The 11,476-nt window shown below is 42.5% G+C and overlaps 1 protein-coding gene across 8 annotated transcripts in view; it reads left to right on the top strand.

Moving 5' to 3' along the window:
* The first annotated feature begins 3,433 nt into the window (after positions 1 to 3,433).
* HUWE1 (HECT, UBA and WWE domain containing E3 ubiquitin protein ligase 1) overlaps positions 3,434 to 11,476 on the top strand; it is a 143,248-nt gene continuing 135,205 nt past the window's right edge. For 5 of the 8 annotated variants that reach the window (XM_082864981.1, XM_082864980.1, XM_082864983.1 and 2 more), the window contains exons 1-3: positions 3,434 to 3,517; positions 3,717 to 3,817; positions 9,629 to 9,765. The gene's annotated coding sequence lies outside the window, so the exon portion shown is untranslated. Of the gene's footprint in view, positions 3,518 to 3,716; positions 3,818 to 6,030; positions 6,210 to 9,628; positions 9,766 to 11,476 lie in introns of those variants that run through there. The other 3 variants (XM_082864978.1, XM_082864977.1, XM_082864979.1) reach the window with 3 other exon arrangements.

Raw genomic sequence — 11,476 nt, 5'->3', positions numbered from 1 at the left:
TCGGTAGTTGTGGTGCATGGGCTTAGTTGCTCCATGGCATGTGGGATCTTCCCGGACCAGGGCTCAAACCCGTGTCCCTTGCATTGGCAGGTGGATTCTTAACCACTGCGCCACCAGGGAAGTCCCAGGAATTTGGTTTTTGATAGAGAAAGAATGATCTGTTCAATTAATGCTTAGGGCCCTATGAAAAATACTAATAAGTAATTAGTATTACAATGGAATAATATTCACCTATGAAACATACCATTGTTAGAACATTTAATGACTAAGAAAAATGTTTACCAAAAAAATTCCAGAAAATTGAAGAGCTAAATCTATAAAATTCTAAAATATTACAAGGAAATATAGAACAACGTTTCTAATCTTGGAGTAGAAAAGTCTTCTTATACAAGATTCAAAATGCAAAAGCCATAAAAGAAACCATTGATAAATTTGAATACATCAACATTTAAAACATCTATACTCAAAAAGATCCCATAAGCAAAGTTTAAAAATAAGGAAAAGTCTGCAAAAAAATTTCCCATACCTGTAACAAAGATTTATATCCAGACTACATAATTTAATAAGAAGTCAAAAAATCCCATTGGAAGACAAATAAAAGATATGAACAGGCAAAGTCACCAAACAACAAAAGCAAATGGCCAAAAAATCATATGAACATATTCCTTAACTTCGATAATAATCAGGGAAACACAAATAATGAGACATTTTTCAACCATCACATTGGTACAACATTGAAATGATTGGTTAATACTGGCATGGATAAAAATTTAGGGAAATGGTTATTCTTATTCACTCCTAATGTAGGTGTAAACTGGGTCTTTCTGCATGGCAATTTGGCATTACCTATTAAAATTCCAAAAAGTGCTGTTTGAGCCACCTATTTTACTTCTTCATATTTATCTTACAGAAATATTTTAGCATAGCACTGTTAATAGTAATTAAAAAAGCACTGTAACAGTATAAGATTGAAAACAATTTTGTATCTATCAATAGGTTACTTATCAATAGTTAACTCTAGTACACTCATTCAATGGAATACTATGCAGTACGTAAAATGAATCAGGTAGATTTATATATATTGACATGGAAGGATCTTCAAGACATAGTAAGTGAATAAAGCAATTAGAACGATACATAAAATAGGATGCCATTTATATTTTTAAAAAGTAAAAAACACTGCTATGTATTTCTATATGTGTATACAAGAGGAACTTTACATTTTTCTGTTTTGAGTGTTTTGCAATAATGTATTCATTCATGTGTAATTAGGCAAACATTTTTAAAATGAAAAAAGAACAAAAACGAAACTAATTACATGTTAAAGAAAGGAATGCTTAATGTTGCCATTAAAATTGTTACAGGGCTTCCCTGGTGGCGCAGTGGTTGAGAGTGCCCCTGCCAATGCAGGGCACACGGGTTCGTGCCCCGGTCCGGGAGGATCCCGCATACCGCGGAGCAGCTGGGCCTGTGAGCCATGGCCGCTGAGCCTGCACGTCTGGAGCCTGTGCTCTGCAACGGGAGAGGCCACAACAGTGAGAGGCCCGCGTACCGAAAAAAAAAAAATTGTTACAGACTAATATTTAATGGCATGACAAATATTCACTAGGTTATTAAATAATAACATGCTATGATACTGTTTTTGTTTAGAACAATAAATACATATGTAATGCATAGAAAAAGGCTGGGAGGACATAAAACCAAAACATTAAGAGTGGTCCTCTCTATGTGGTAGGATTATAAGTTTTTAATCTTTTGGTATCTTCTTTATGCTTTCATATAATTTCTGAATAGTCTACAATTAAAAAAAATAGAAACAACAGGTGTGTGCATGTGCGTGTAGGGGGATATTAGTTGAAATTAAGACTGCAAAAGGAGTGGGGCTGGCAAGAGAACTAAAGGGTGCTGCAGACTGAAATTAAAACTAGAGTTGTGGAGTATGTGGGATTTTAGAATTAGGAGTTGGGGAACTAGACTTTATGGGGCCTAGTAATTGACAATAGAAATTTAAGGGTTAGAATTAGGAGTAGAGACCATGGATTATTAGAATTAATTCAGATGCTGTGAGAGATTGTAATTAAAATCAAAGTCCGTATTAAATTAAAAGGTTTTTTGAAAACTATAATGGCAATATCGGTGAGGGTATGGGAATATTTGAATGAACTGGAATTCTCATATTTCTGGTGGGACCCTAGCTACTTCATTTCTACAAATTTCTCGAGAAAAGTCTCAGAAATATCCAAATATTTAGTTACATCAAATTTCATACCTGTATTATTATTATTTTTTTTGCGGTACGCGGGCCTCTCACCGCTGGGGCCCCTCCCGCCGCGGAGCACAGGCTCCGGAAGCGCAGGCCCATCAGCCACCGCCCACGGGCCCAGCCGCTCCGCGGCACGTGGGACCCTCCCGGACCGGGGCACGAACCCGCGCCCCCTGCATCGGCAGGCGGACTCCCAACCACTGCGCCACCAGGGAAGCCCTTATACCTGTATTTTTTATAATTAAAAAAGACAAACATCGAGTCTTGGTTAAATAATTAGCATTACAATGGAGTAACATTCATCCATTAAAAATAGCATTGTAAGAATATTTAATGGGTCAATCTACCTCAAAGGGGCCTCCATAAAACTGAGATTATACACAAAATTTTATGTGTAAATATGTATATATTTGGCAGGCAGTGGATCCATTCATCAGATTCTCAATTTGGGGCATTATCCACTGCTTTGGAGGGCTGGAATTAGAACTGGAGGATACAATTACAGTTTTTATATCCTCTATGTCTCAAGAGTACTTCAGATAGTGCTTTTGTCTCTATACTTTACATGCGTTTTGTTAAAAATTCAAACCTTACCGAAGTATCTAGAGTTTCGAGTAAAAGCTCCCTTCTTCTGCATCCCAGAAGAAAAGCACGGTTAATAGTGGTAACTCCTACCTTTTTATTCCTATGCATTCACAGATGTAGATCCTCTATAAGCTCTTTGCCAATCGCACTGTCACCCCAAATAATACCAAGGAGAAAAAGAGAATGTTTATTGAGGTCTCACTACCTCCCTGAAGTAAGAGTTTTACCTGTGTAAACTCACTATGGTAGGCGCCCCCGTCATCTCCCGCCCTCCACACAGTGTCCCCGCTTGCCCTCTCGCCCCCCATTCTTCGCTAGGCAGCTGGAGAGATTAATTTTTAAACGTTAGTCACATCAAATCACGTCACCCTTCAGCGGTTTCCATCGTGCCTCGAATCAACTCCCAATTCCTTAGTGACCCTACTATCCTCTACGGTTGTGTTTGCTGGGCCTGGAGTACCTCAGGCGCGGTCCCCCGTAGGGGACCCGGCTTCACCGCGGAGGGAGTGCCCTCCCAGGGGGCAGGGGCGGGGCTTCTCGAGCTGGGGGCGGAGCCTCAGAACGAGTATGAGGAGAGCCGGAGGGGGAGGTTTTCGACGGAGGGCGAGCGAGGGGAGCAGGTCTGAAGCAGGGCCGCGGACCCGGCACGCTCCTGCTAGTGCCGCCGAGGTGAGCGTCTTCCTCCGGGCTGGGGGGCGGGCTCTGCTCTCGCAGCCGTCCTCTGCTCCTCGCTGGGGGATGTTCCCACGGGACCCTGCGCTGAGGCGCGGAGGTGGCGGCCTTGGGGAGCCTGCGGGAGAGGCTGGTGAAGGAACCCGGCGGCCTGCCTCAGCCCTCCCTCAACCCCGCCTTCTCTCCCCTCCCCCAGGCCTCGGCCGGCGCCAGTGAAGAGAGCTCGCCGCATCTTCGGGGGCAGCCCGGCAGCGGCCGGCAGTGCGGCGAGAGAGCGGCCGACAGTGGGGATGCGAGGTACCGGCATTAGTCGTGGCCAAGTGGCCCTAGAGAGGGAGTAAAGGCCGGGCCTTCGGCGTTTCTCTCAGGGGTTCGAGGAAGGCGGCCTCAGAGGAGGGGGAAGGTGAGGGGCTGGCAGGCAGGCTTCGCGGGTAACTACTTAGGCGTCGTATATGTAGGTTTTGGTATCTAAATGGTACTACACACACACACGCGCGCGCGCACACACACACACACATTCATTTCGGCTAATTGCTTTTTAAAAACTTAACAATATGTCTTGTAGATCTTCCTATATCAGGGAATCTAAATTTATCTCATTTATAAACAGCTGAATTGTATGATTGTACTACAGTTTATTTAACTATTTCCCGATTGATGTACATTGGCTTGTTTCCCTTTTGGGGGAGGGAAGGGGCTATTACAAGCAATGCTATAATGAATGGGCTTGTGTGTGTGTGTGTGTGTGTGTATATTTCATGTATGAGTATTTCTGTAGGAGAAATTCTTAGAAGAGTAATCGCTGGGTCAAAATGTTTATGCATTTTGAATTTTGATAAATTTATCCAAACTGCCTTCCCAAAAGGCTATACTAATTTACACTCTTCAATGTTGTGCGAGAATGCCCATTTTTCCATAGTTGTGCCAACACGAATTATCATCAACCTTTGTAATTTTGGCTAATTTAAAGGGCAAAAAATGGTATGTCATTGTTTTCATTTGCATTTCCCTGATTACTTGTGAAGTTGAACATATTTTTTATTTGTACGATTACAAAACTAAATAGGCAAATATCGATAGTTTTCCTATCTATAAGCAGTAAGCATTTCGAAAATTTAACACTAAAAAAACCCCATTCGCAATAGCAAGAAAAAAGAATAAAAATACCTAGAAGTAAACTACAAAACTTTATTGAGGAATATAATGAAAGAACGTTTGCATACGTGAAGAAGGGGATACTGTGCTTCTGTATAAGAAGGCTCAATTTTGTAGTGATGTCCATTTTTTCTGTGTTGATTTATACAGTTCATGCAATTTCAATAAATATACCAAGTGTTTGGAACTTAATATGATTCTAAAGTTCATCCAGAAAAAATATGGCTAAGAACAACCGAGAAAATATTTTAAAGATAAGTAAAGATGGGGTACTCGTACTACCAGCTATTAAAATGTACTCTAAAGGAACATTATATAAATTAGAATAGACAGAACAATGCATTAGAATAGGAAAGCCCACAAATCGAGCCAGATTGGCTCCCAAGATTTATTGGAGAAACATTGTTGGCTAGACGTGGAAAAACTGCCATATTAAAAGCTTCAAGCACGCACTCCCCCCCAACCCCCACCCCCGCCTTGGAAGCTTGAATTTTTCCTGAGGGCAGACCTCTTTGTTTGGAGAAAACCACTTTATTGGATCTTTTGGTTATGCCAAGGTAAAGCCTCAGGAGTTAAAATTTGTGGCTTTGGAGCTAGAACTAACGATATGAGCCTTTAGTTAGATTAAGATGGATTCAGTAGCCTGCAGTGCGGCGAGGGAAGGAGTCTGGATATTATCGGTCTTAAAAAATTTTTTTTCCGATCTAATGGGCCAAAAATGTTATGTCATTGTTTTCATTTGCATTTGCGTGCTTATTGTGAGATAGAACGTCTTTTATGTGTTAGTCCAAAATAATATGTGATTCCTGGAGTCAGGTAACAATGGGAGATCTATTGCTCCTCTTCCAGCATGGAGTTTGGTTAATTGGTACAGCTCTGCCCGGAAGCGTGAGAATAAACAGGTTGACTTTTTAAATTTTCCTCAAGCACTAGGCTCTAGACACCTTAGATCGGGGGCGGAGGCAGTTTTCAGGACATGGCCGAGATTTGGCGCTGAGCTGTGTCATCGCGAGGTTTGGCAGCCAGCTCCGCAGTGGGTCGGAAACCTCGTGGTAGGCGAGATCCCTGCAGGACGGGAGGTTCCTCCCTTCCCCTGAAAACTCCCAGTCATTTTCATGGAGCCCCGCCTCTCTCCTTTTTAGGAGCGTGCCCCAGGTCTCGCGAGATCTCGCATTTCCTAAAGACGAGGCGCGGGCGGCATCCTGCGGTGAAGTCGAAGGTCTCGCGGAGACCAAAACGTATTATCGCGATAGTTCTGATCGCGCATGCGAGAGCCGGCGGCGGCAGAGTGGCTCCGCCCCTTGGCTCTCCGTGAGTTTGTGCGTCATTTGCTTTTTGCTTCGCGTAGGGTGAGAACGGAGCCGTAGCGACTTCAGCTTTGGTGGGAGGAGGGGTCTGTGAAGGGCTGGGCTCAGGCTGTTCCCGTCGGGTAGAGGTTCTCGCGGGATCGCGCGGAGGCGGCTGCGGTTCGGCTACAGACTGCAGTAGCCGCGGAGGCGGCGGCAGCGTCTTCGGCTCATGCTGTTCCTAGCCGGTGAGTTCTCGCGGGAGCGGGGTTACGTTCTCTTGGAATCCGTTGGCGATGGCGGAGGTACCTCGGGTGGGGGGTGGCAGTGACTAGGGTCGGTTCGCCTGCTGTTAAGATGGCGGCGGAAGCTGATGTCTGTCCGGCCAGGACCCGGGACTGAGATGTTGGCTTTCCGCGTTTGTGACACCTCTCAGGTACCCGACGTTAAGGAGGTGACGATTGGCGAAAAGCCGAGGTGCCAATAAGCCGAACCTGAGGCGAAGACCACTCCGTCTCTAGTTGGTTGAGGCGACACCATTTCCCGGGCCTCAGCCGCGTGTGGGCCCGCCTTTACCCCACCAATCGGTCAACGCCTCCGTTGTCGCCGCCGCAGTGGGCGGGTTGGGAAGGGTGGGGGGCGGGAGTCCTGAAGTTCGTTGGGGAGTGGGGTGGGGGGTTAGATTTGGCAGCGGGGGAGATGGGACCAACCTACGATGACTGATTCCCTCCTCCTACCTTTTTGTGGGCTCGCCTCGGTTTTCCGCTCCTTCGGGGCCCAAATGAATCCTCTAGTTTTTCTTGAGGTGGGCTGTACTTCCCCAACTCCCATGGTCTTTGAACTAAGATAGAGCGGGTCAAGCTTTGGTGCCTCTGACGTATTCCTTCCCCATTCTCCCCTAATTCCACCGTCCCTTTGAATCTTCCTCATCTACATGGATATTTGAGGCTCGTATTTAAGAGGGAGAGTCAAAGCTTTTTCCTGTCATCCCCTCCCCGGTCCTGCTAAGGCAGAGCTTAGCCCAAGTCTCCTAATCCGTCCCGCCCCCGCCCCCCCCCCATTGATCCACTTGACACAGGCATTGACTAGAGACCCTTTCCTGTTCCCTGCATTTATTCCGTCTTCGTGGATGGAGTCGTAGTAGCCTTCAAGCCTGTATGACCCTGATCGGAGCACAGGGCACTGATTTCTCCAACTCTGCTGCTCAACCATTTTTAGGTGGAACAATGAATGGGTTGGTGGTTGGATGATTGCAGTCTTTGTGACCTCTTCGTTCTCGGGGCCGTTAGCCTTTCCTTCCTCATAAACACCCACTCCTCTCAAAAAAGGGGGAAAAAAAACTTCTAAAAAGGCTGTAGAGAATAACCCTCCAGTGAACTAACTTTTTGCTCTTCCCCCCCCCCGCCCCGCCCATCCCCTTTGCAGGCTTGGGAACCGCCCCTTTCCCTGCCTTGCTCTGAGTTCCTGTGGCCTCTTGGTCTGGACATCTTTTTTTGCTGCTAACCACCTCTTACATGTTTCTCATGTAATTGTTAAGGATTTATTACTTCTTCTATTCCCCGCCACCCCCATGCTGTTTTTCTGGGAGCTGAATCCCCTAGAGAGAAAGGTAGCCTCCTGTCAGTCTCCACTACATTTACCCCCCCATGTGCTGGAAAATAAAATAGCTTTGATAGATTATGTCTTGCCCCTCAATCATTGCCCTGTTCTACTTTTTTTCTCCCCCACCCCCCGCCATTCCACGATTACTATAGACAATTCCCTATCATTTGTTTCCTTTTTAGATTACATTGTTTTCTTTTAGCCCCAGAGTTGCGTATATTGAGGAGACACCAACATTTCCCACTCAAGGGAGGCAGCCTGGTATGGTAGAAATACTGTGTGCTTTGGGTTCACATCAAACTTTGTAACCTTGGGGAAATTACTTTTCGTATTCTCAGTTTTTCATCTGTATAATGGGGATAGTAGCTCTTAATAGTTGTTAGAATTAAACAATTTATAAAGTACCTGGCTTATGGTAGGCATACAGTAAATTGTGGTTACTTTTTCTTGGTGTAAAAATACGTTGGCAGATGCACCTGTGTCATATGGTAGTTTTATGACCTGGGAAAGGAGATTTTTGTTTAAAGAAACAGTTAAAGAACTGTAAATTTTTAGTATATTTCTAGGCCAGTCCTATCATTTTTGTATATTTTCCCCCCTCGTAAGCCAAACTTTTTATCTCCAGTGGTTTATTATGTTTGAATGTGATTCCTACCTATGTTTCTGGTCTAGGAGTTTTAATGCAAAATCACCTTCCTGGAATGACCCCTGGCCATAATGTTCCTGTCAAGAACCACACCCAGGTGTTCTGCCTTTAGGAAGGGATGTTTCGTCTCTTGCCTACTCCCTCCTTCCACTCCTTCAAAGTCGGTCTGTCCTGTCATTCACCCTATGAAAGTAATGAAATTTGGTGCTGTGCTTTTCACAGTAAGAAAGAGAACATCTGCTAGCTAGTTTTTAAGTGTTCCTACTGCTTTTCCCCTACCTCCTTTCTTTGGTCCCTCAGATCAGTGTGGGGATCTGTTATTTGGGCTTACCTGAGCAGGATAATTCCTATCTGAGAGGATTTAGAAAGGTTGTTTGGGATACCAAGCTTCTTTTCCAAAGTGAATTACTGACAGTTCTTTAATACACTATCCCCTATTGTGTTTTTGCCATTTTATATTTTCTAATACTCTTTACTAAGTAGAAGTTACTGCATTCAATTTGGATGTTAGTTTTCCTTACTGTTTATATTTTAATTAGACCAATATTAAAATGAGTGCTTTTTTCTAATTACCTTGGATGGATGATGGGATTTGAAATAGGAATATGATGGTGAAAAGTTTACATAGGATTAAAATTTTACCATGGGTAACCATCTGTTAATTAACTATATGCAGACACTGGTTTTGCGCTTTAGGGTTTGCTTTATTTAGTTTGAAGTGCTTTGGAGGTAATGTAATTTTCCCCCTTTTTCATGGGAGGACAAGAGATCGCTTTCTGTTTTGAGATTTTGCCTTGGTGTTTTTCACAGTGGGTCAAGTAGTGATTAGAAATTAAACCTTAATTTGACTTTTGTCATTCGGAACTAGAATAAATCTGGGAATGATAATCTAGGTGTGAACTCTAAAAGGTTTAATTTATTCTAGGTGGTCTCTGAGAAGGGAGGAAGGAGTGGCAATACCAGTTAAAAACTGTCTAAGGTTCAGTGGCAGAGTTCAACCTGAGTTTCCAGGGTGTTTATCATTTGTTTCCCAGTATGGCCAAAAAAGCATGTATGAAGGTGAAAAATAATTTATGTGTGCAGTTTTTTTCACAAAAAATTCAACATTGTTTTAGTGTCAATTCACAACAAGGATATAACTTCGTCTATAAAATAATCACTATTCCCTATAATTTCATTGCAATTGAGAGCTGAGTTTTCGGGGATGTTGTCTAAATGTCAGAAGAATTGCTTTAGCTTTGGTTCTGAATTCTTGTTGCTGCTCAAAGCAGGTCCTAAAAAATGAAAATTGTTATGTGAGGGTTATTGCTTAAGAAATAATAACTGTGATTATGTTTGAACGTTGATATAATGGTTAGCTCCCCCACACCCTAATAAATGTGTTGTGTATCTCTCCCCCTCCTTTTTTTTTTTTTGTAGGTCCTCCAGTAGTCTGACCTGAGTGGGTTAGCACTCCAGAGGAACCAGCAGACCAACTTGGTCAGGAAGGTTCAGGAAGCTGTTGGAGCAGTGTTGAGATTTCCTACCAGGATGAGTATGATTGGCTGTGATTTTAGGTTAGTTTTTGTGGATCTTTGTGGGTAGTATTTGTATTATACTTCCTGGAATGGAGATGGTGGGGGTGTATGTATTTCCATTCTGTAATTGAGATACTTTGGTTTCTTCCATTGTCTGGATCTGATGTGGTACTGGCTGTTTCTTGTGTTTAAATGGAGCTCATTACTAAATTAAAATTTAAATGAATTCTGTCTGTACATGATTTTTTAAGTCACTCTAAGAATCATTCAAAAAATAAAATTGCAAGATACTATGTCTAACCAATTTTTTGGAATTTTTCGAACATATAAAAATTGGATAATATAATGATCCCCCTGTGTACCCATCACCGGCTTTAACAGTTGCCAACTTGCAGCCATTCTTTTTCATCTATACTTCTACCCACTGAGGCCCCTACCCCTACCCCTTGGATTATTTTGAAATAAACCCCTGCTGTTCTCTTTTTATTTGCAAAATATTTGTATCTAAAAGATAAAGGGCTCTTTTAAACATCAAAACCATTACCACAACTCAGAAAATTAACTGATTGTTTTTCTTTTTCTCACTGTATTGCACTGGCTAAGACTTTCAGTATGATAAAAAATTAACTGATTTTTAAAAATATCAAATATGAAGCTAGTGTTCAAGTTTTAGTTTGAATCAGGATCCAAAGAAAGTCCATTTATCACAAAGGAAGATTGATATCTTTCTTAAATCTATTTTAATCTGCAGGTTCCCTCCCTATTCTTTTTCTTCCAATTTATTTGTTGAAGAACTTATCCTGTAGAGTTTCCCCCACATTTGGTGATTACATTCTCAAAGTGGTATCTAACCCATTCTTACTAAATTAAAGACCCTGGAGGACCCCATTATAATGGAACAATGGCAGTAATCTCCTATATCCCAGTTGGAGTTGATACTGCTGGCCTAGGCACTATCCCAAAATAACTAGTCATGGGTTCCTTTTTCTGTGGCAGAGTCTGATTTAATTGATACCTGACTTCAGTTCCATGTCTTGGCCCTGCTTACTGCTCCACATGAAAAGTAGGCCTCCTTGTGGAAGAAGCTAATGTTTCCTAGATAATGACCTGATTGTGCCTTTGGGGTTTTTCATCATGGTTTCAATTTCCTTAGGTAGTTTAGTTATTTTTATACTATCTTATAATGTTGCTTTTTATTCTTTTGATGTTGGTATCTCAGCTGCTCTGACCCATAACTTCTAAGCTTTTAAGACTTAGTGATGAGTTCCTCTGGCTGTAATACAGTTTTTGAAATGGCAATACTAAACAATTTTTGAGAGCTTCCACTTAGACATCTTGATTTTCAGCTATTATACACAACTGTAGTTTTCCTGTGGTTATTTATTGTTTCATTTTATTTCTTCTGGAAATGCTGTTCCCCCAACATAGAGTCCTTTAAACTGTTCATTTCTTTCCTTGTTCAGCATTGGCCATCGTAGGATCTACTGCATGTCCCTTCCATGGTCAAAACCTGAGAATGGAAGTTGGGCACATATGCTCCAGTCAGCCTTTGACTTAAGCACACGTTGGGGGCAGAGCAAGGCCACTTGTGCCTACCTTTGAAATGAGAGTGATTACAAGTTGAAGGGGCAGAGAAGGTTAGAGGTCATGAATGAAAGTTTCTGAGGTATTTAGATGAAATATGATTGTGAATCATCAGTGCTATGGATCATGAGTTCAGGCTTTTCAGTTCTTTGTTCATTAATGGAGA

Source organism: Leucopleurus acutus (genome assembly GCF_964270905.1).
Source record: "Leucopleurus acutus genome assembly, chromosome: X".
In the NCBI taxonomy this organism is placed as follows: Eukaryota; Metazoa; Chordata; class Mammalia; order Artiodactyla; family Delphinidae; genus Leucopleurus; species Leucopleurus acutus.
The sequence above is the reverse complement of the archived record's forward strand: the minus strand, read 5'-3'. Positions and strand labels throughout refer to the sequence as shown.